The sequence below is a fragment of the Ovis aries genome, chromosome 20 (assembly GCF_016772045.2).
Source record: "Ovis aries strain OAR_USU_Benz2616 breed Rambouillet chromosome 20, ARS-UI_Ramb_v3.0, whole genome shotgun sequence".
Lineage (NCBI taxonomy): Eukaryota > Metazoa > Chordata > Mammalia > Artiodactyla > Bovidae > Ovis > Ovis aries.
Genome location: NC_056073.1, coordinates 30,105,213 through 30,123,822, shown reverse-complemented (window position 1 = coordinate 30,123,822; position 18,610 = coordinate 30,105,213). Strand labels below are relative to the sequence as shown.

At 41.4% G+C, this 18,610-nt stretch overlaps 5 non-coding genes across 5 annotated transcripts; 2 read left to right on the top strand and 3 right to left on the bottom strand.

The window, feature by feature from the left end:
- Nucleotides 1–124: 124 nt before the first annotated feature.
- On the top strand, nucleotides 125–206 carry TRNAS-UGA (transfer RNA serine (anticodon UGA)). The gene has a single exon. It is a non-coding gene; the product is annotated as a tRNA-Ser (tRNA).
- A 1,713-nt stretch (nucleotides 207–1,919) lies between these two features.
- Nucleotides 1,920–1,991, bottom strand: TRNAQ-CUG (transfer RNA glutamine (anticodon CUG)). Its single transcript has one exon. It is a non-coding gene; the product is annotated as a tRNA-Gln (tRNA).
- Nucleotides 1,992–5,064: 3,073 nt separating this feature from the next.
- On the bottom strand, nucleotides 5,065–5,146 carry TRNAS-AGA (transfer RNA serine (anticodon AGA)). Its single transcript has one exon. It is a non-coding gene; the product is annotated as a tRNA-Ser (tRNA).
- A 4,197-nt stretch (nucleotides 5,147–9,343) lies between these two features.
- Nucleotides 9,344–9,431, top strand: TRNAR-UCU (transfer RNA arginine (anticodon UCU)). The gene is given in 2 exon segments: nucleotides 9,344–9,380; nucleotides 9,396–9,431. It is a non-coding gene; the product is annotated as a tRNA-Arg (tRNA).
- An 8,316-nt stretch (nucleotides 9,432–17,747) lies between these two features.
- TRNAL-CAA (transfer RNA leucine (anticodon CAA)) lies at nucleotides 17,748–17,854 on the bottom strand. Its single transcript has 2 exons — nucleotides 17,817–17,854; nucleotides 17,748–17,793 (listed from the first exon to the last, which is right to left on the bottom strand). It is a non-coding gene; the product is annotated as a tRNA-Leu (tRNA).
- Nucleotides 17,855–18,610: the final 756 nt, after the last annotated feature.

Here is an 18,610-nt window from a genome sequence, read left to right as displayed (position 1 = left end):
GCTCTCTTTCATACACGAGGGAGAGACCCGGACAGGGCTAAGAAACTTTTTGTTGTCAAACAACTGTTGCAGAACTTGCCACTAACTAGTTTTCACTTTGGCCCGCAAGAGAAGCAGTAAGTCAGTAGTCGTGGCCGAGTGGTTAAGGCGATGGACTTGAAATCCATTGGGGTTTCCCCGCGCAGGTTCGAATCCTGCCGACTACGATTTTAGTGGGCATTCTACATAGTTAACACCAACTCAGACGATGTCGCAGCCATACTGCATTCCGTCTTGCTGTTAAAAGCATCATGATATACTCATCAACTACTGTTGACTCGTCACTATGGTCAACTCAAGGAATGCTGGGGTTCATGTAAAGCAAGATGCACTATAAGCATGAGTCCCATAATATTTATATTTCCATGTGGTATATATACTGTGTGATGGCAACAACGTATGCAATAAAAACAGCTTTACAGTTGCAGAGTAGACATCTTTTGAATTTTCATCTGGGAATATGTATCTATAAATAAAGAATAAAGCAAACTAAAATTTTGAGCAAAGTAAAAATGATCTGTTTATATAGATAATGAAGTATGAAGAGTAGATTCCACATTCTGTGGTCAAAGGAATATAATGAGACCATAAATAGTGTTTTCTCTGTACAGCATTTGCAAAAAAAAGAAAAAAAAACAACCAAATTAATATAGATGTACAGTGTCTTAAAGTTAGCGGCACACTGTGAGAGAGAAAATCAGCACTCTGGTTTTGAACAAAGGAGTGTGTTTACACGTCGAAGCACGAACTTCATAGAACTCATTATGAAGAAGAACCTAGACATGAATGTTTGAATAAGTGCTTTACACAAAGGGCTAATGTTAAGAAGCAGCAGATACTATATAAGATCAGTATATGGGAGCAGAAGCTTCATATGTGTTAGTTGTAAAAAAAAAATGCTTTAAAATCTCCAACACAACCTAGTATCATAAGACGACTATGTAGGGGTGGGGGTGGAATCTTCCCAGTCTCTAGTTCATGTGAAATGGCTGCAAACATCTAATCCAAGAAAACAAAGCAAAACAACTCAAACTTCATCCAAGACAAATAATATATTAAAAAAAAAAATCCAGAGTCCGCTGCAAAACAGTAAAAGAACAAGTTGGGGGAGGGGGGAGGGGAGGAAAACTTATACCAAGAATGTAATTAGTAAGGAAATAGCAGTAGTCACTCATTTTTTCTGATAAAAGAAGATGTTTGGTGTTATGTGTGTAGCCCAATGCGCAGATGAATACGGCAATGAAAATGTCATTACGGATTCCCCACCCATTTTAAGCTGAAATAGGTTAAATCTGTAGATATTTTTAAGATGTAATAATGACTATTGCATGCTTGTTTACTTCAAGTCACTTACTTTAAGATTTTTCCACCTTTAGTTTCTCTCTCTCTCTGTCTATATATATACACACACACACACACACACTAGGTTCAGTGGCCCTGTGGAAGGGTGGAGGGAGTCAGAAATTGTGCAGGTAGAGATCATGGGCAGAAAAGAAATTTGCTGTTTATATATTCTCCAGTACTATTAGATTAATTTATTTCCCACTGTTGAAATATTGAACAATTTCAAATATTCTTTTAGTGTGCACTGAAAGTAAACTTTATTAAAAGAATCATTATTGCTTTTTATTAGTTTTTTTATTTTCTAGTCGCAGCAGAGTGCAAGGTTTTTGTCGTCTTGCACTTGTACTTAACTTACTTCTGATACTCCTTTTCTTCCATATAAAATGAACTCCATTAAACCAGAATGGGATTTCACTTCTGCCTCCTCACCCAAATGCTGATGTGTTTGGACTTACAAGAAATAAAATAGGCCAAACTGATTTTGTCAATAGGTAGACAATATTTCCCAGGGGAAAATAAAGAGACAAAACATTGGCAGGTTCCACCGAGACTTGAACTCGGATCGCTGGATTCAGAGTCCAGAGTGCTAACCATTACACCATGGAACCACGCACGGGACATGGCCTGCCATAACTGCCAGTGACGTGTCACAGTAACGCTACTGAAACCATTTAATTTAAACTATCAAAATACTTAGTCTGCGTCCACTCACGACACTTGAAAAAAAAATCCTAAGGGATTTAATTTATTTTTTTCTCCTTTTTTTTTTTTTGGCCAAATACAAGACCCTAGTGTCCGCTCCCGTCCCCGCCATTAATTCAGAAACTTGGTGGTTCTAGTCCTTGCTTTCTTCTTAAAAAAAAAAAAAAAACAACAACACAGAATGAATATTTTGAACATTTCGTGTATCATCAGCACTGGATTGAACGTGTTATATTCATTGTATGATGTAATACTTTAAAACTCGTCGAGGTATTTTTAGTCTTCATATAGACAGGAAAACTGAACCTTTGAGATTTTATAGTTTATCTGTACCTCTGCGCAGTTTTGGCCATAAATTAATACTTTTCTCCACATAGATTATTTAGTTATCAGGTCCATTGTCTCTAGGAAAGCAAGCTTTAATGTGTTGATTTCTGGCACATTCACAGAAGAAACCGTGAGAGAAGAGAAGTTATGTTTCCGAGAAAGCGGAAAAGGTACACTTGAAACAAAAGTCTGAATTTTGTCAAGTGTAGGGATTGGTGAGGAGCAAATCAGAGATTCAATATTTCAAGATCAAAGACTTCATCAAGAGAAAAATGTCCAGTGAATGCCAAATTGTACTAAAGATTTTTCTTACTACTATTCTGCGGACACCTTTTTTTTTTTTTTTTTTTTTTTAAGCCAGCACGCTTCCTTAAAGACTAGGTTTCTGGGGCGGGGTCGGTGGATCCCTCGGCGTCTCGCAAGCAATCTCTAGAGCCCCTTTCAACTCTCCTAGTCTCTTACCTCTGTTCGGCTAAGTTCACCGAGGCAGCCCAGTAGCAAATTTCTGTCGAGATTTCAACAGAACTTTAGCCGAGATGAGCCTTGGAATTTGTGAGGGTGGAGTTCCGGGGATGCTGGCTGCTTCCCGTCACCCACTGTCCCTGTGGATGTATGTAGGCATTATTCTACAAATGAATGACTTTCAATTTAATGGAAAGAGACCTGCTCCCTTAAATGAGGCGGTGCTGTGACTACCCGGGAAAAACACAGGTCCGCGCTCAGGACTATTCTGATAATTCAGTGCCAGGCCTCCGATGGCAGCGAGAAGGTCACCAAGCATTGCCCTTCATTTCTTGCTCACAGAGGTCCTTGCAGGATGGCGTGCTTGCCGTCGCGTCTGGAGGCAGCTGAATGGAGCTCTCCTGCTAACTGTGATGGAAAAAATTGCAAAGGGACCCCACTTCTCTCAACATCTTTTTTAAATTCAAGCTCCATGATTCATTAACCCCAATGCTGTAACTTAAGAGGCAAAATTGCACCCACGCCTGAGGGTGAGATTCTAGTCAAACCAGTTCTGAGTTTCTCTCTTCTCTCAGAGTGGTTATGGGGTTTGGGTTCCTCCTGGGTTTGAGAACCAGTGGGTGGACCCAGACTCATTTTGAAGCACAAGACGATCAGAATCTGCACTGCAGCTTATCCTTAATTTTTACCCAGAGTTTCCCATGAGATAAATTATACTTAAATTGCATTTTCCTTGCTTCTTTTGAGGAAGGAAACATATAGAAGTATCTCTAAGTAGCAGCATTTCTCTTAAGTCTCAATGGCTAAAGTTTGTATAAAGTAAATAGATTTTTTTCCAGGCTTTTATTGTTGGAATTGTTCAATTGGTGGTAGCACCTGGAGTCTCCAAGTCATAATTCTTAGATCATTCATAGATCATGGCTTTATCCAGAATGTCTAGCTTCTGGAAATTTAAGAAATGGAGGGAAATTCCAGGAATTGATGGAAGAACCAAGAGAAAGATAAAAATCACAACCATGGTGGGATTTTTAGTGGTATATTTTTATACAATATACCTCTCTGAAAAGCTAAGACACATCAAAAAAAAATAACCATAAATAAAGTAGTGCAAGTCATATAATATACATATATAGAGTACAGTGCACATATCAGCTCCCTGATTCAAACTTTTTCAAACACACATGAAATTATCTCTATTTTGACATTTTACCAGGCCACAAAACACAGCATGATTAGATACGTGCTATTATTTCAAAGCAATATAACTACCTAGGCCATAAGCTCCAGGAAAGTTCATGGAAACCCTAGAGCTTTCTGGAGAAATCTTGAGTCTGTTATATACTCAAGGTTTAAAAGGTATGGTTGCCTTATGAGGAAAATAAAGTAATGCATTTTGAAAATGGGGGAGGGGGAAGCAACCATCGAAATATCTATCCGATAAAAACAAAAATTTGCATATGCTAAAGTTAATAGCTTTCCCCCCCCCACAATTGCCCAAACCTGGAAACAACCTTGAACAACCAGGTTCAATGGATGGAAGAAGAAATAAACTATGGTACAGCCACTCAATGAAATTATACTCAACCGCAAAAAGGTGCAAAATTTTAATACATGCAACAACTTGCATAAATCTTAAGGCATGTTCTGTCTCATGTGAAAGAAGCTAATCTTAAAAGGTTACATTCTGTATGATTCCATTTCCACGACATTCTCAAAAACGTCAAACAAGGGAGCAAAAAACATATCTGGTTGTCAACTGGTATCTATAGAATTAGGAGATGACTATAAAGGGATTACATGGGGAGGTTTATGGATTGATGGGACTTTCCTGTATCCTGATTATGGTAGTGGTTACACGAATAAACTCATATAATTTCAAAAAGCCAATTTCACTCTGTGGCAAATATTTTAATAAAGTGTGTAAGTGATTTAACATTTCAACCAAGTGTCCCTTTGGGAAGGGAAAGCTGAAGACACTCTTGAGCCTTGTATAAGGTTTGGGTTGGGGAATTACTAGAAAGTGAAAGTGAAGTCACTCAGTCGAGTCCAACTCTTTGAGACCCCATGGACGGAGAAGCCTGCTAGGCTACAGTCCATGGGATTCTCTAGGCAAGAATAATGGACTGGGTAAACTTCTGAGCAGAACCAGCTTTGCTTTCCCGGCAGCAATACGTAGGTTAAAACTTCCACCGTAGTCGGCAGGATTCGAACCTGCGCGGGGAGACCCCAATGGATTTCTAGTCCATCGCCTTAACCACTCGGCCACGACTACAGATATGGAAACACGTTTTAAAAGAAGATATATGGTAGACATAAAGACAAGACTTGTGTTAACAAGTGTGTGCAGTGAGTTGGGTAAAAACCCTCAGATGAATGAAAGTTTAGGGCTGTGCTTGTGTGCTCAGTCGTTCAATTGTGTTCGCCTCTTTGCGACCCCATCGATTGTAGCCCACCAGGCTTTGGTGTCCATGGGATTTCCCAGGCAAGAACACTGGAGTGGGTTGCCATTTCCTACTCCAAGGGAAAGCTTGGGGAGGGAGGTCAAACTCTCTCCAGCAGCCTCCGACATTTAGGAGCACTGCGATAAGAGTGCTGGAGAAGACAATCCTAAAGGAAATCAACCCTGAATATTCACTGGAAGGGCTGATGCTGAAGCTGAAGCTCCAATACTTTGGCCACCTGATGCGAAGAACTGACTCATTGGAAAAGACCCTGAAGCTGGGAAAGATTGGAGGCTGGAGAAGGGGACTACAGAGGGTGAGATGGTTGAATGACATCACCAACTTGATGGATAAGAGTTTGAGCAAGCTCCGGGAGTTGGTGATGGGCAGGGAAGTCTGGCGTGCTGCAGTCCATGGAGTCACAAAGAGTCAGACACAACTGAGCAACTGAACAACAAAATCTATACAAGCATCTTTGTTTTCAACAAAGTTCAGGTCATCATCAGCTAGGGCCTCCCTCCCTCGGGGATGAGCTGGGCTCCTGCCGGGTGCTGGGGTCTCCGAAATCGAACCAAATTTACTCAGTTGAAATCAAACTAATCCTTTTAGGCGTGGGTGGGATCAACACTTCTGCTTGAACTTACAGCCTCCTCGATGAATGATATTGTGCTCAACGGGTTTCAGGGAAGGGAATGTTCCCTCTGATTTGTGTCTAAGGTGGAAGGAGAGAAAAACTAGGTTGAAAAGCTCTGAATACCCTCACTCGCTGTCTGTGGGTTCCTAACTTAGGCTCAAAGTACTGTGTTTGGGAATGTTATTTTACAGAAGCGAATGTGCTTTCACTTTCCAGATGGGTTAAGAGCTATAGTTTGTCCATGAATTTCTTTTCTTTTCTTTTCTTTTTTTTTTCGAGTGTGTGAGGTCCTAACTGCTTTCTAAAAAATGGATTATGTGGTTCAGTTTGGGGGAGGAAATGCAAAGGCTCATTTCCTCTAAATTAAACCAACATTGCATGTTTCCCATTCTCCTTTTATGTTTGTAACTTGCTGTTCCTTCAGCAGAATCTCCAGACATTCTACAGAAATGTTTCAGGATAGAATGGTTAAATGTAGATACCAGATCCTAAGATGCATAGATAGACAGGCCCCCATTTTGTGGCCAACAAACTGTTCATAGGTAAGAGGTGTGAGCGGATGCATAGGACACATCTTGAAAAAGTTGCTAATTGCTTGGATTTAATACCCAATATTTAACCAGAAGTAAGAAAGCATTCTTTAAATAGCGTTCTATTCAATTCGTCTATCACTGAGAAAGTCTTATGGTGGGTGGGAGTGGGGAGGGGATAGATCTAACTGAAGATCACATAATTTACTTTTATCTATATCTAGAAAGCTCCAGTATTCTTGCCTGAAGAATCCCAGGGATGGGGCAGCCTGGTGGGCTGCCGTCTAAGAGGTCGCACAGAGTCGGACACGACTGAAGCGACTTAGCAGCAGCAGCAGAAAGCATACTGAAAAGCAGAGACATAAGTTTGCCAACAAAGCTCCGTCTAGTCAAGGCTATTGTTTTTCCAGTGGTCATGTATGGATGTGAGATTGGACTGTGAAGAAGGCTGAGTGCCAAAGAATTGATGCCTTTGAACTGTGGTGTTGGAGAACACTCTTGAGAGTCCCTTGGACTGCAAAGAGATCCAATCAGTCCATTCTGAGGGAACTCAGCCCTGGGATTTCTTTGGAAGGACTGACGCTGAAGCTGAAATTCCAGTACTTTGGCCACCTCACCCAAAGAGTTGACTTATTGGAGAAGACTCTGATGCTGGGAGGGATTGGGGGCAGGAGGAGAAGGGGACGACAGAGGATGAGATGGCTGGATGGCATCACTGACTCGATGGACGTGAGTCTGAGTGCACTCCGGGAGATGGTGATGGACAGGGAGGCCTGGCGTGCTGCGATTCATGGGGTCGCAAAGAGTCGGACACGACTGAGCAACTGAACTGAACTGATATCGAGAAAAGATCAGCTAACACATGCCTGACAAATGGACGAAATGTGGTCAGGAAAAGCGAATTCACATCGCTCACAGATTCAGGACATTTCTCATGTATTTTTCCTTTGGCAATCTGGAAAATTCCTAACCATCTGTTTAAAAACTTCATACCCTGCTTGTTTCTGGAGGAATATCTGGGGGGGGGGCGGGTAACACTTCTATCCTGAGGGTTCCTAGAATGCTTTTTTTAAATTACAGCTTTTTGTTATGAAAAGCAAAAGTGGCCGCGGGCTTCCCTCATTCGGAAAGGGGCCTCTGGAACGTTCTCGCCTCCTTTACTGAAGAGCAGAGAGGTGAAATTTTTCTGAGCGACTAGGAGACAGTCCCGGGATTCTCCTTTTCAGCCGGTATTCCCCCTCAAGCAACGTATCGAATAGTCCTTTGGGTCAGGGGAAGGACAACCCAGGGTACGCTCATCAAAGTCAGTCCCTCGTTAGTGTCTAATGCTTTCGATGCCTTCATTCCGGGTCCTTCTCCCACTAACATTTCCAGCTCTGAGGCTGCCCTAGGGATGCCGCTCACCTCCGGCCCTCCTTTTTCGCAGCTCCCAAAACTTGGACTCGAACCGACACGTCCTGAGACGTGAGGCTGGAGAAAAACGAACAAAGAAACTTGGTCAGATCTACCTATCACCTCCCCAGTCTCCAGGTTGCCGGAAGTCCCGCTGTGGCGCTAAGAGAAAGGTATACGCAGCCATGTCCTGGGAGGAAGCGAGCGCGGAGAGAGCACCCGCGGCCCCGAGGAGGGGATGGCGCGGGGGGCTGGCGGGGGAGGGTGGGCTGCGGATGTGAACGCACAGGCTCTCACTACCCAGGCTCCTAGGCTCTAGGGCTACAAGGACTTTCTCACTCATTTCAAACCACCTCTTGTCTAACACGTCTTTTCTGCTTTGCGTTTTTGCTGACAGTCGGTTCAGAGTTCGCGTTTTGTCTTGTAATTTTCAGAAAAAATTATTTTCGTTTCTGATATTATGTGGAGTTGAGAGGTTGAGGGCCGGGAGAAGCTCTTTTCCCGCATTCTTTGCTACTCATTAGTGTGTGAGAGTGCTTGAGTGATCTTCAAGCTCCTGGCTCAGGTTTTAGTCTCCCCGTGGAAGAACGGGTCATATTTTTTCTATCATGTTGCACTGTCCTCCCTCGGTAGGGATGACCTGGGATTTCTTCTCTTCCTTCTACAACTCTCCTCCGATTTCTCAAGTCACAACTATCCTCCTACTCCTCGTCAACAAACCTTGGCCTCTCCCGCATTCAGTGACCTCCACTGTTCGCATCCCTTTCTGTCCGCAAAGACGGACGCTTGTTGACCGACGGTGACTGAAGGAGCCACTGCGACTGGACCGTACAGTCTCACAGAAAAGCGGCAGCGAAGAAAGAGCCGTCTTTTGCATCTCAACCCAAAGAATCATCAAAAGAAAATTCCTGTTAGAAAACCTGAGATCTTTCCAAAGCTTCCTGGACTCTTTAAAAAACTGTAGCCCTTTCCTTCGAGAGAGAGGGCAACAATGCGATCGCGTTGCTCCATGAGCCCATTGACAAAACAAACGAAATCTTTTTCAGAAAGAACACAAGAAGGGCCCCCGGATCGAGAGAGAGCGAGAACTCCAGAAGTGAGCTAGAGGAAAGAGGGTAGTGGGGCCCCGCCATGGATTTAAAATATATCCCAACGCTATTTTGCGTTCCTCATATTCCATTTTTGCAAAGCCAACGGTCCCGAGCTTGGGCTTGGAGAGACCAGATGAAATAAGATGTTTTTTGAGTCTTGAACAAACTATTCCTTACTTCATGAAAACGAATGACAGCAGCCACGGAAAGGCTCAGAAATTCCTCCATATTGGGCATTGATGTCCCTTACATTTCTTGTTTTTATGTTTCTTGAACTTTCACAGTGACTGAAACAAAATAAGTCTCCACAAATTATATTTACTGATAACCAAATAAATCAGCAACAGTGTTTGGGATCCAGCCAACCGCCGAAAGTCGTCGGGCTCTGTGGCGCAATGGATAGCGCATTGGACTTCTAGCGCAGCAGTGAGGCATTCAAAGGTTGCGGGTTCGAGTCCCGCCAGAGTCGCGAGTGTTTTTGTCACCAAGCGGATAACCTTGCCACTTATTGGTCCATTTTTCTATGAATTGGACGCAGTCTGAATTCCAGGTACCTAATTTCTCACTGCAGTTGATTCCTACTTTCTGTAGCTTGCATTTGAGGAGCTCCTTCATAAGCACTCCCACACATGTCGACAGTGATTTGATGACCACATTTTATATCCCTACCCATCTTTTGTGTGTGTATATATACGATAGCAGGAGAAAAAGAAGAATCATAAAGCCAGATATCACGGAGAATTGTTGGGGGCTTAAATTATACTTGAAATCTTATGAGAGGCAAAGTAGATTCTGTCACTCTCAAAGTTGAAAGTGTCATTCTCTTCCCTGGGAGTGGCTACATATTGTAAGTAGAGCTGATGCTAGAACCCAGGACTTCTGGATAAGAATTTTTAAGCGACTAAAAATGGATCAAAGGAGAGACAGGTTATACTGATGTTAATGAGAATGCAGTAATAAGGTAGAAGTAGAAACAGACATGTGCCTGGGTCATTCCTGGCATCCAAAGATAAATGGTCACAGAGGGGGCATTCATAAGGAATGTGATATGTCGCAATGAGAAAAACAATTGCTTGAATGCTTTGGTCAGTTTGTGAGAGTGGGTTTTAATAATGCCTATGTTTTAAGCCACAACTATCTTATGTTACTTCTGTCACATAATTTCTTTGGAAATCAAAATTATATGTAAAAGTAACTGATTCACAGAAGAGGCTGGTGATCCTTTCCTGGGAGAAAAATATAAGTTAAATGGATGTGAACTCAGCTGAGGAAGTTATATGGTCCTGGCTTCCATACCTGGATGGCAACACAATGTCTGCACTTGCTGTGGCAGAAAACTGGGAAAAGAACAGAATGCTAGGAATCGCTTGGAGAAGAGTAGCACCATGTAGAATTTAGAGGGAAATCGAGAAAGGGCAAATGATGGATCCTGCAGGAGTTCAGTCAGCATCTCCTCAGTTTAGACAAGGCAGAGTTGCCCTGGGCTCTGGAATCTTGGGCGAGTTTTATCACAACATTTTATCACTTGGAGAGAAATTGTTTCTTTTTCCTTAACATGCTTAAAGTATTAGTATACTCTATTTTCAGAATCCCACTTAAAACCTTACCTTCTCACTGGTAACAGTGTTTTGTTTCTAATAATTTTTACTTCAGAGCAATATGAATTAACTGAAAATTAAATAGGCTAAAATTATGTATTTGAAAGCTAAGGGGTGAATATGGCTAACTCAGCACCTGGTCACAAGGAAGGAGACTAAAACTGGCTCTGGTCTTGGATGTGAACAAAATCTTTGATGAAGAATCATAAGTTCAGACCCTAATTACTGAAAAACTAATAATAATCCAGAATACCAAGGGAATATAAGATCTGCACAGACTTAAGGACAGTATCAAAAATGTCTAAGCAAGTGTCACTAAAACTTGCTTGACAAAGAAGGAGCTTCTTTGGGAGGATAGAGAAAGGAAGAAGTTAATCTTTGAGAATAAGAACTAAAGAGGAGGGAAATGGCTTTGCCTAAAAAACGTTTAATAAAAAAATTTTAAATGGCTTTGCCCAATTCCCCATCTGGAATAACTGATTGTCACTGACCAAAAAAAAAAAAAAAAACCCTATGGAGGTAACCAAAAAGTGTTTGTCTTTGGTTCTATTTTCTGGTCCATCATCCATAAACCAAATGGTCAAGACACTACAAAAAAATTAAAAAATTAGTTTCCTATATAAAGTGAAATGACCATTTCAATTTTCTTTTAAAAACAAATGAACAATATAGGCAACAATACTGTATTTCAATCATCAAATTTGCTAAGACTAGAACTTAATTATTCAAATCACTAAAAAGAAATGATAATTACTCTAAGCTAAGAATTAGCCTACTACAGTTTCATAGATAGTGGCAGAAGACATGAGACTTCTGCATGAGAGACAGAGGACGGTTTATTACTTACCACAACAGTAGCCAGAAAGCATCATTTGTACTGATTCCCCAAGCATCAGATCCCCACAGGGATCACTGGAGGGACATTTTGGAAGCTAGCTCCCAGATATGCCTAAAAGTGGTTTTCTTTGTATTTATCCAGTTTGGATGTAGTAGGGCTTTTTGAATGTTCAGATCAATTTCCAGTCACTATTTTTTCAAATATTGCTTCTTTTCAATCTTTTCTCTCCTTGCTTGCTTGGCTTTAACAGTCAATATGTTATACTTTCTCAGCTTCTTGATTGTGTTTTCCTTTTATAACATTTTTATTCTGGATATTTTCATCTTCAGTTCCGTTCAGTAGCTCAATCATGGCCGACTCTTTGCGATCCCATGGACTGTGGCACGCCAGGCTTCCCTGGCCATCACCAACTCCCAGAGCTTGCTCAAACTCACGTCCATCAAGTTGGTGATGCCATCCAACCATCTCATCCTCTGTCGTCCCCTTCTCCTCCTGTCTTTAATCTTTCCCAGCATTAGGGTCTTTTCCAATGGGTCAGTTCTTTGCATAAGGTGGCCAAACTGTTGGAGTTTCAGCTTCAGCATCAGTCTTTCCAATGAATATTCAGGACTTATTTCTTTTAGGATTGACTGGTTTGATCTCCTTGCAGTTCAAGGGACTCTCCAACACCACACTTCAAAAGCATCAATTCTTTGGTGCTCAGCTTTCTTTATAGTCCAACTCTCACATCCATTTTCATCTTACCAGTTTATTAATTTTCTTTTTCCTAATTTGTTTTAAAATGTATCCACTATTCTTAAGTTACTTTTAAAAGTTTTGTTTTAAAGTTTCTGTTTTGTTTTCCCATTGTCAAGTTTTTTGGTTTTTTTTTTTAATGAGTCAAAAGTTCTTAATTTTGAGTTTCATTCCCTTTGTCTATATTAATTTCAGCTAATTTTGAATCACTCTATTGGAATTCTATTGTATGGATTTCCAGGAGAGTCTATTTCTGCTGTCAGATGTTTCTCTTAGGGTCAGTTTTATCAGTGCTTTGGAAATTTGCATCAGAATGTTTTACCAACAAATAGTGTATTGAATAATTTTCTTTTAAACCTCCCCTTCCATGGGCCCACTGGTAAAGTAAGATCACTTGAAACAATATGTATTGATTTGAAGACTATGCTTATAAGTCAGTATGCTTGCTCCTTGGAAGGAAAGCTATGACACATACAGGGTATTAAAGAGCAGAGGCACCATTTTGCTGACAAAGGTCCATCTTGTCAAAGCTATGGTTTATCCAGTAGTCATGTATGGATGTGAGAGCTGGATCATAAAGAAGGCTGAACGCTAAAGAACTGATGCTTTCAAACTGTGGTGCTGGAGAAGACTCTTGAGAGTCCCCTGGACTGCAAAGAGATCAAACCAGTCAATCCTGAAGGAAATCTACCCGGAGGATTCATTGTAAGGATTGATGCTGAGGATGAAACTCCAATACTTCGGCCACCTGATGCAAAGAGCCAACTCATTGGAAAAGACCCTGATGCTAGGAAAGATTGAAGGCAAAAGAAGAAGAGGGCAGAAGTAGATAGTATCACCAATTCAATGGACATGAATTTGAGCAAACTGCCAAAGACAGTGGAGGACAGAGGAGCCTGGTGTGGCAGTCTATGGGGTCACAAAGAGTTGGACACAACTCAGAGACTGAACAACAACAAATGCTTTCCAATAGCCATCAAATTTTGAAATGACTTAAAGCTGGCTTGATTTGGTTCAACTTAAAATTTTTAGGTGGGTTAGAAATTATGCGGAATTTCTATAAAATTTTTTATCCATATTAAATTAAGATATTGTTCAGATAGAAATTATCATTTTTATTGTTCAGTTCAGTTCAGTCACTCAGTCGTGTCCGACTCTTTGAGACCCCATGAATCGCAGCACGCCAGGCCTCCCTGTCCATCACCAACTCCCAGAGTGCACTCAGACTCACGTCCATCGAGTCCGTGATGCCATCCAGCCATCTCATCCTCTGTCGTCCCCTTCTCCTCCTGCCCCCAATCCCTCCCAGCATCAGAGTATTCTCCAATGAGTCAACTCTTTGCATGAGGTGGCCAAAGTACTGGAGTTTCAGCTTTAGCATCATTCTTTCCAAAGAACACCCAGGGCTGATCTCCTTCAGAATGGACTGGTTGGATCTCCTTGCAGTCCAAGGGACTCTCAAGAGTCTTCTCCAACACCACAGTTCAAAAGCATCAATTCTTCGGCACTCGGCTTTCTTCACAGTCCAACTCTCACATCCATACATGACCACTGGGAAAACCATAGCCTTGACTAGACAAAACTTTGTTGGTAAAGTAATGTGTCTACTTTTGAATATGCTATCTAGGTTGGTCATAACTTTTCTTCCAAGGAGTAAGCGTCGTTTATATTTCATGGCTGCAATCACCATCTGCAGTGATTTTGGAGCCCCCCCAAAATAAAGTCTGACACTGTTTCCACTGTTTCCCCATCTATTTCGCATAAAGTGATGGGACCAGATGCTGTGATCTTCATTTTCAGAATGTTGAGCTTTAAGCCAACTTTTTCACTCTCCTCTTTCACTTTCATCAAGAGGCTTTTTGTTCCTTTTCACTTTCTGCCATAAGGGTGGTGTCATCTGCATATCTGAGGTTATTGATATTTCTCCCGGCATCTTGATTCCATCCTGTGCTTCTTCCAGCCCAGTGTTTCTCATGATGTTCTCTGCATAGAAGTTAAATAAGCAGGGTGACAGTACACAGCCTTGACATACTTCTTTTCCTATTTGGAACTAGTTTGTTGTTCCATGTCCAGTTCTAACTCTTGCTTCCTGACCCGCACATAGGTTTCTCAAGAGGCAGGTCACGTGGCCTAGTATACCCATCTCTTGAAGAATTTTCCACAGTTTATTATGATCCACACAGTCAAAGGCTTTGGGATAGTCAATAAAGCAGAAATGCAGCGGATGTTGGCAATTTGATCTCTGGTTCCTCTGCCTTTTCTAAAATCAGCTTGAACATCTGGAAGTTCACGGTTCACGTACTGCTGAAGCCTGGCCTGGAGCATTTTGAGCATTACTTTACTAGTGTATGAGATGAGTACAATTGTGTGGTAGTTTGAGCATTCTTTGGCATTGCCTTTCTTTGGGATTGGAATGGAAACTGACCTTTTCCAGTCCTGTGGCCACTGGTGAGTTTTCCAGATTTGCTGGCATATTGAGTGCAGCACTTTCACAGTATCATCTTTCAGGATTTGAAATAGCTCAACTGGAATTCTCACTAAAACTATAGTAAAAAGATTTTTTTAAGCTCAAATATGAGAAGAACACAAAAGAAGTGGAATGTAAGAAACACTAAAACTGAAAAATAGGTAGACAAATCATAACAGACTTCACAGAAACAATCTGATTAATAGCAAAGTTTCTTTAAAAAGTTCAGGAACTGAGAGCACTATGTACTGGAGGCTAAAGGGAAACCGAAAGCAGATTATTTAAAATTTGAGAAAGAGTTAGAGCCCTAAATTCTGCGCACTTATACTGAGTGTTTGCCCTTCTACCACCCAGGAAAAAAATCTGGAGATTTATTCTGCAAATAAAGAATGGGATTAGACTATTACTGATGAGGATCTGAGTACCTTAATGAGAACAGGAGAGGATCTGTTCTGTATCTGGATTTAAGGGAATGCTAAAGGCTGAGCTCTTTTTCCTCACCTAACTCTCAGATCTCTGACAGTTAGGGCTTTGCCCTGATGGCAGGACTGAAAACAAAAAACAAAAAAACAAACATATGTGAGGCAACTGGTGTAAGTTGGTAGAGTCTAACTTAGCATATAAGAATACTGAGGGCTCTTCTCACCATTACCTCAGACTCTGAGTTATTTTTATAACCTAAAAACCAAAAACCTTGAGAATACTTTCCACTGAAACAGCGGAGCATATAAATGAACAAAAAATAGAAATAGATTATGAACAGATGAGCAAGGGAAGATTCAGATGATGGCGGTGTAGCAGGTCCAGAGAGCAACCAATTCAGACTATAAGCATGTAGAAGTCAACTGGAAAAATATTCTAAAGAAAAAATATTTGAGCTGATATATTATCTGATTTGATTGATCTCATGGAAAGCTCCACTGAAAGATATTTGGAAGTTAACGGAGAATTTGCAATTATCGATATATATGAAGGGACTTACTGCTACTGCTAAGTCACTTCAGTCATGTCTGACTCAGTGCAACCCCATAGATGGCAGTCCACCAGGCTCACCCGTCTCTGGGAATCTCCAGGCAAGAACACTGGAGTGGGTTGCCATTGCCTTCTCCAACGTATGAAAGTGAAAAGTGAAAGGGAAGTCGCTCAGTCATATGCGACTCTTAGCGACCCCATGGACTGCAGCCTACCAGGCTCCTTTGTTCATAGGATTTTCCAGGCAAGAGTACTGGAGTGGGGTGCCATTGCCTTCTCCATATGAAGGGACTTGGGCACATTAAAATTTTTCTTTTTAAAGCTTGCCTTTTTAGGCAATTGTAAGCATCCAGTAAAGAGTGAAAATATAATCATAGCTCACACCAATGCTGTGTATAATACTTTCATAGAAAAATGACATAAACAATAAACACTGAATTAAACAAAAGGTAAAACATAAGTATTTTGGGAGGATAAGAAATAGTGGGTGGTAGTGGCATAAAGCAGTTTCCATTTAACAGATGGAAAATAAGTATATAACGTCTAAATCAATTAATCAATAATAGCAGTTATACATATTATTTAGGAAAATAGAGGTCTCCAAGTCCAAGAATGAAACAGTTAAAATGTTAATTTTGGTGGCATCCAGACAAGATAATTTGAAGAATTAAGGTGCAGAAGACATATATTTCACAATAAACTTTCTACTAAAAAATGTGTACAGCTAGAGAAAACCACCAGGGCGAGTGTTGTTCTCCAGGACAAGCAGCAGTAGAGGTATTATTACTTCTGTACCTGAAGAGGCATGAAGAGAGTGTGATTACCTGAACTCAGAAGACAGCCTTGTACTGAGGGCTGCCTTGAATGAGGTATGGCCTCCTGTCAAGGAATGTAGCTCTTCTGACGTGACCTGCAGGCAGAAAGACAAGAAGTAAATACCTGCCGCTAGCCCTCCTAGATCCACCTGTCTCCTGTTGGGACTCCCGTTACCTAACCCAGATGGAAACCAGAGAGCATGAAAACCCATACAGGCCAGTTTCAAGGGCCTATATCAGCACAGAGCAGGGTGAAGAGCGCCTCCCCTATGTATACATATATATATCATGAGCACAAAAATTGAATTGACAATGAGGAAAACTGCAAACAATATAGAGGATAGTAGAAAAGAAGGGAAAAAAACCAGAACTAAAATTTCAAATAAGTTAGGCAGAAAATGATATGTTAAAAAAAAAGCAAAGAAGATCCAACATGTGAATTACTAGATTTATAAAAGAAATCAAAGTAATAAACCAGAATATATATTTAACAAATAATTTAGGATCTGGTAGATAGAGCCACACTTAGGGAAAATGGGACCTGGACAAGTTCCTTCCTTCTCCTCTTTCTCCCTCTTTCCCTTTCTTTATTTTTATAAAAACATCTTGTTTTTAAAAATCAATCCTGGTTAAGAATCACTGTTCTACTTCTCTCTCCCACAACTCTCTTGTCTTATGTCATAGAATATATTTATCACATTCAGCCTCTTCACTTTACAGCAGATACCTTTCGACTAGCAACCCGAGATGTGATGGGAGAAGGTCCGCAAAAAAAGGAAAGAGTAAGATGAAGAAAAAAAGAGAGTCAGGTGAGGACAACAGAGAGGGAGGGACAAGCAGGAGATCTGTGGAAGAATATTCAAAACTTAACCTTCACAGAACAGTTAAAATACTGAATACAGAATTTTATAACCATCACTTCACATATATGTTAAGACTTGCATTTTAATACTGATATATTACTATTCTTCTGTGTAGATACTCATAAAAAGAACGAAAAGGAAAGGAGGGAGGGAAGGTAGGCATGATGAGAGGACAGACATCTAAATAGCACTGGCCTAAGAAGGGTGACTGAGGCAGGAGGAGAAGGGGACGACAGAGAACGAGATGGTTGGATGGCATTACCGACTCGATGGACATGAGTTTGAGCAAGGTTCGGGAGCTGGTGATGGACAGGGAAGCCTGACATGCTGTAGTCCATGGAGTCGCAGAGTCGGACCCGACTGAGCGACTGAACTGAACTGAAGAAAGGGTGAAATATCGGTGGTAATGGGTAAGATCTGGCAATGCAGCCTAAGAAAGTGGCTATGATTTACTGACAGAAGTTGCAGAATTTGAGCGTAAGAACAAAAGAATACCATGTCAGAAGTGGGATTCGAACCCACGCCTCCAACCGGAGACCAGAAACCCCAAGTAGGGGAAGTAGAAACTTGAGTCTGGCGCCTTAGACCACTCGGCCATCCTGACATGTTCATTTCTGTTTTGCATATAATCTGTTGCTGTGATTAACAACCAATGTGATTAGTATTACACCCGAGTGCACAGGGTGAAACGCAAGCTCTGAACCGATTGCAAAACGAAAGAGGCAAAAAAGACAAATTTTAGTGGATGGATGCTGGAGACTGTTGCGATGGCACAAAGTCAGCCTGGGAGCCCAGCCAGGGGATATTGAAAAGCAGCACCCGCCGCACGTCCCTTTACCGCTCCCGCACCGCGCTCCCTGCCTCCCAAAGGCCCAACAGTCCCACAGCCCAAGACGGTCCCCGTAGTGTGGGAGTTTCGTAAATTAAAAAAAAAAAGGGGTCTGTGCATTGCAGGCAGATTCGTTACCAACTAAGGTACCAGGGAAGCCCAGAACCGAATTAGCGCTTGTTTCGAAGACTGCTTCAGTCTGCTTCCAGCGGTGTTCAGTCTTTTTCATTTCCACGATAAATAAAAAGTAGCATAGGTAAGGAGAGAGTTAGTGAGAAGGGCTAGAACTCTCTTTCAGTAAACCTGTTTAAACATTAGAACTGTCCGTCGAGGAATACAAGGCGGGCATATTGCACCCTCTTCCGGCATTTCTCCCCATAATCTCTTTATTCTTCAGTAGCGTCTTTCTCCCTCTCTTTTCTCCCATTAATCTCTTCCCAATGGCCTAGGAAAAGGGGATGCCATATAGGACACAGGATAATAGATGTAAGAGTTTAAATGGTTGATGGCCGTTACCAAGTAACAAACAGT